The sequence below is a fragment of the Hipposideros armiger genome, unplaced genomic scaffold (assembly GCF_001890085.2).
Source record: "Hipposideros armiger isolate ML-2016 unplaced genomic scaffold, ASM189008v1 scaffold_2, whole genome shotgun sequence".
Classification (NCBI taxonomy): Eukaryota; Metazoa; Chordata; class Mammalia; order Chiroptera; family Hipposideridae; genus Hipposideros; species Hipposideros armiger.
In genome coordinates, this window is record NW_017731352.1 from 6,119,369 (window position 1) to 6,125,427 (window position 6,059).

Genomic DNA, 6,059 nt, shown 5'->3' on the forward strand with positions numbered 1-6,059 from the left:
CTGCTTTAGTGCATGTATCAGGCAGTCCTGGGGCACCAAAGGAAGAATGTAAGATACTTGATTCTTAGGGCCAGCCGAGTGGCTCAGTTGGTTAAGAGCTCGCTCAAGAGTGTGAGCTCTGAGCAACAGCGGTTCGAGCCCCAGCCCGAGCTGAGCTGCTGTTGAGCTGCCAACAGGTGGCAGAATGGCTCAGCTATTAAATAAATAAATAAATAGATACTTGATTCTTTCTATGCAGAAAAAAGTGAGAGCAGATGGAAAGTGGTAGCTTAAAGCCCTTGTCAAGATAACAGTCACCAAAGCAGTAACCATCAGTGCCAACCTAGGGCAGCCTCATGTCAGGAAGAAAGGCACAGACAGCCTCAGGCTGGTGGTGTTCCCACCTGGATAGCTGCACTCCAGTGTGGAAACCCTCCTTCTGGGTCTTGTTATAGGATGCGAAGCACAGTTTGCCCCAGCCCCTTGGGGTAACAGACACTTACTTAAAGTCAAGGTGTCTGCCAAAAGATAATAGCTTTAAATGTAAAATTACAAATCATTATGGGTAATGTGATGCAAATTGCAATAGAAGCATTGGCAGTATTTTACTTTGATTTCATTTTTGCTTTTCTTTCACTGTCAGGCTAGTCTGAAGTTGCTGCTAGGGACACCTTACTCACACACCATTCACCCTACAGCTATGGCATTGATACTGTCCACTCAAAGAGGATGGGAGTGGAGGCCAAGGTGATTTGGGGGGAGCTCTCCCAACCACACAAACTGTGGTTTTTCTAAGAAATCCAGATTTAACTTTTTTTTTTTTCATGTGGGACTCAAACCGGGAAACTAGCTTAACGTTAAGAGCACACACTCTATCCACTGAGCCATCTGGGCGGCAGCTCAGCTCAAGGTGCTGAGTTCAGTCCCAGCTGCAGGTGGGTGTAGCCCACTTTCGAACAGGCAATTTTGTCAGGAACACATGCTCTCACCAGATGAGCCATCCTGCCACCTGTTGGTAACTCAGCAGCAGATCAGCTCGGGCACAGCGTCACTGGCCCATGTGGGAATCGAACCAGCGGCCCTGTTGCTCAGAGCTCGTGCTCTTAAGCAAACTCTTAACCAACTGAGCCCCTCATCCAGCCCCAAATTTAACTTTTTTAATGTTGGTTTCTTCATTTACCCTCTGGGCAGTGCCTGGACATGTTCAGTTTCCATTGGGAATTGGAAGTCACTTTTAATGGTTAATCCAAGAGGCATCCTTCATCAAATACTAAGTGAAAGCTTTAAAATAACCAGTTAGCTGGATTTGTTTCCTTTACTGTCTACAGACCTCTGCTGGAGGAGGAAATACATGTAAGCACCTTGGTCCTTAAACAGTTCAGAGTCAAGTTCTGGGTTCTTTCTTCCCAAGGGAAGTGGGACAGTTGAAAAGTGGTCATTTTTCAAATGCTTCCCCTTATAGCCCTGGGGAGGTTGGTGTTGCTGAATTTAAGGTTCGTCTCTAAGCAGCAAAACCAGAAAAGAAAGGGATAAACAGAAAACAAACGAACACAGAAATATTAAAACACTTTTTAAAAGTGTTTCATATCAAACTTCTTCCAAGGAACAAGGCTCAATTGGCTGACCCTTTGGTCACTGAAAGAAGCCCTATCAAACATGTTCCCCACTACAGTAGGTGTCTCAAAGTGGTGACTGCTGAGAGGATTTTTGACAAAGGTTAGGTTGAGAACCATCTCCTTGTGGGGCTGTGTGGGTCTCGCTTCATCTTCCTCTTTTTCAGCTCCCCCGTGGCACCTGTTTCCGAGGAGCTTGGTGCTTGTAATGACAAGAAAACCTCGAGACAGAAAAGAGAGCTGATTTCCCAGAATCTCTGGTACTGAGAGGAGAGAGGGGTGGGGACTTCTTGGACATGAGCTCACATTAGCTTATGAAATGAGGCTGTCATGGGCCCCACAGCTCCCTCCAGCTCCTGGTGACAGGGAAAGAAGCCAGTTTCACTGGGAAATACTGCAGAGGTTTTCACTGTGCTTTCATCGCAAGGGCTGAGCTACCAACACACTGGAAACATGGGCCAGGCTCAAATGAACATGGCTGCGACTGCTTTTTCTAATGAACGTGCTCAGTCAATTCCTAACCATAGGACCTGCTTTAGATCAATAGTCCCATAACTCCCATTTTGATGTTTGTCACCTGAGAACTTGAGGTCATCGGTGAACGAGGTCTGTCAGCCCAGGCATCGCCTCCCTGAGGCCACTGGCTTCTGAAGCACGCTTCAGATTGGTGTGAAACTTACCATTTCAAAAGAAGCTTTGTAACGTGTCCAGATGGTCCTGAACACATCATGTTATACACAACGTAGGAGCAAGGTGTCCTCAGTTAGTAATACTGTTCACAGCACACCATTGCCTTCCCCCACTTTTTTGCTCAGGGTACTGACTGACCCAAGAAAATAATGATAGCAAACATAATGTATTCTTTCTCTATTGCTGTGCCATAAATTACCCCCAAACTTAGCTGCTTCAAACAACAATAAACATTTATTATCTCACACAGTTTCTGTGGGCCAGAAATTCAGGAGTAACAGCCTAACAGTCCTGGTTCAGGGTCGCTTACAAAGTTTTAGTCAAGATTTCAGCTGCATCTATAGTCATCTGAAGGCTTGACTGGGGCTGGAAGATCCACTTTCAAGATGGCTCCCTTACTTGGCTGGCAACTTGGTGCTGTTGGTAGGAGGCCTCAGCTCCTAAACCATGTGAAGGTATTACTTTGGTTAAAATTTTAAAATATGTATTCAACTAAGTAAATAAATATTCACTAGCAGGGATCTAAACCCAAATTTCCCTACCACTGGAATTTTGTCTGCACTTTTTTATGCTACCCGTCTCCTCTCAGTACATGTCTATCTCCCCCCCGAACTGCGTGCCCAGGAGCCTTAGGTTATTAATATTTCCAGTGCCCTGCCACTCCATAGCCCCACCTAGCTCTTCCTCCACTGCCCAAGAGTTTGCCCAGTATGAGTATGACACACACAGAAGGCACTCAACATGAAGAGAATTCTACCCAAAGTTCATTCCACAGTGGGGAATACAGTGACTCTGAGGAGAATCTCAACCTATGTTCAATTAGCGTGAGCAGAAACATGCACCTCAGTCATCCTGGTTTGATCCCCGCAAAATGGACTGATAACATCAGAGATGCAGAGAGGTTGGATGGTGGGGATACAGGAACATGACTAGATGCCCCAGTGATTTCTTTTCTAAGTGGGGTCAGGGCTTCACTCTACCTGATACTTCAGGTATCAGGTAGAGTGAACGTGTTTAAAAGTGGCTGACCACCCTCAAACGTGGTCCTGAGTGCTGACCGGCGGCTCATCACAATTCCTGGCAGAGCCGTGGGAGATGCAGAGTGAAACAAACCCTTCTTGTTTAAAAAGAAAAGTGTGTTCTCTCCCACCCAGACTACTCCCTGTTGGTTCATCACTGCTCGGGTGTTGGCAGGAAGGGGAGGAAAAGAGAAAGAGGAAGGAGGAGGCATTTCCTGCTTGGGGTTACCAAAGCAGCTGCTCTAAGATTCCTCTTCTCCGTGGGTCTCCCAGACAATACGGCCCTGCTCCTTGTCTAGAAAATGCTTTCTCAGGTGGCACTCCCACTCGAGAATGGGCTTCCTCCATGCTCTGTTTGCTATATCTCTGCCGCTACTTGCACGCTCTCTCCAGGCAGAGCACTTTCCTTGCTGCTCCCTGCTTTGGCCATGCTGCTTAGTCTTTTAAGGTCTAAGTAGGTCAGGACTCCTTTGGTTGCTCGGGAAAGAAACCCACTTCACATTAGCTCAAACTAGAAAAGGAATGTGTGGACAAAGCGTTACCGTATGACCCAGCAATTCCACTCCTAGGTATATACCCCAAAGAATTGAAAACAGGTACTCAAACAAATCCTTATACATGAATGTTCATAGCACTATATTCATAATATTAATAGCCAAAAGGTAGAAACAACTCAAATGTCCATCAGAATGGACAAACAAAATGTGGTAGGTATATCCACACAGTGGAATATTATTCAGCCCTAAAAAAGGAACGAAGTACTTAAACATTCTACAACATGGATAAACCCTGAAAAGATCAAACTAATTGAAAAAAAAAAGACACAAAAGGCTACATGTCATATGATTCTATTTATATGAAACTTCCAGATCAGGTAAAGCCACTAGAGACAGAAAATAGACTAGTGGTTGCCAGAGGTTGAGAGGAAGCGGGGAGTAGGAAGTGATTGCTTGATGGGTACAGGGTTTCCTTTTGGGGTGAAGAAATGTTTTGGAACTGGACAGAGGCCATGATTATACAACACTGTGAATGTATTCGATGCTACTGGACTGCACACTTTAAAATGGGTAATGGTTAGTTTCATGTTATGTGAAATTTATCTCAATAAAAAAAGAAACGACCCAGTGTCTAAAAAATAAAATTTAATAACAATTTTGGAGTGGAGGGGAAGATAAAAGGAATGTATGGGGTCATGTAAATAAAAAGTCCACGATAGGCCCTGTTGGCTTCAAACATGGCTGGATTGTGGGGACAGCTCAGCCATGCTGTCAAGGTTTTGTCTCCATCTCTCAGCTCAGCGTTCACCTCAGCAGCCCTCCCGTGGTGGGAAGAGAAGGCCACTGCCAGTTCTGGTGTCAGATGATGCTTAGTGGGCAAGATAGGGGACTTCTCCTTGGGTTGATCATTTATCTGTCCTTGGACCAATCACCCACCTAGGGTATGGAGACCTCTGACTGATCTGGCTTCAGTCGTATGGTCACCCCTGCGACCAGCACAGGATTGGGGTGGGGGCGAAGGTGTGAAGTCAGTGCCACCCAAAGTTCATGGGCTGAACAGGTTATCATGGAATGAAGAAAGGGTGATTCCCCAAAGGAAAGGATGCTGGGTAGCAAAAGTACGTCATCTTACACAGAGCCTTCACTGGGCTTTCTTACCATCTTCTGTGGAAGACCCTCCCGCCTCCCTTACCTTATGCTATGGCCCAGCTCCTTCCCAAAGCGTCTCTGCCCACTTGGCCGCCGGGGACTTTCCTTGCCAGCACTACTTCACTGAAGAGCAGAATCCAGTCCTGAAGTTGGTTGTATTAATTTGTCCAGTCTTTTCAGAGAGCAACTTGGCATTGTGCACTAGATTTTAAATGTTCTTATCTTTTAACCCTGCAGTTAGGCTTTTAGGAATACATATATCCTAAGGACAAATTCAGCAAGAGAGCAAAGACATATATACAAAGGGATAGCCTCTGGGTAATTGTTGATAACGGTGAGATGGAATAACATAAAGATCCTCAGCAGGGGAGGGTTCAAATAAGTTACGGTGAAGACGAATGGAGAACTGCCATGCAGCTGTTTAAAAGGATAACAAACATCTGCATTAATTAACTTAACCATTAAATTTAATTTTTTAAAAAAGAGATAAAAGGAAATATCGTGTGACCCCCATCTTTAAAAAACATAACCCTGGTAAGTGAGAGAAGGGACCATGGGGCTCAGTCTCTATATGGACTTAATGCATAGCTTAATGGCCAGAGTTAATACAAAATAAATTCCATTATTTAATCACATCTCTGAAACAACATTAAAAGGACTCCAGGTCATAACTATACCAGCCCATCTCAGAAGCCCATTCCTCCAAGCCCAGTTCTCTGTGTCCTGAGCTACTGCAGAGCCTCCAATGTGCTACAATCTGAACAATATACTATCTCCCTTGTCCCACTGCGTTCCTTAATTATGTAGATCAACTTAGTTCTTCTTAGCAAGTAATAATTCTCCCTCTCTCTAGAAGAGAGAAGTGACGGAAAACCAAATAGGTAAGTTCAAGATTTTCTTCAGTGAACATGGGGAGAAAGAAGGTTAAGACACTCTTATGTTAACGATTTTAACTTCTGTAAAAACACGTATCTGCATGCATAGGAAATGGTAAGATGAAGTCATACAAAAATCATACCAGGGCTATCACTGAGTGGTGGGATTATAGGTGACTTTTTTGTTCTATCCTTTATACTTTTTGTCTGAATTTCTTTTTATTATTATTATTTTTT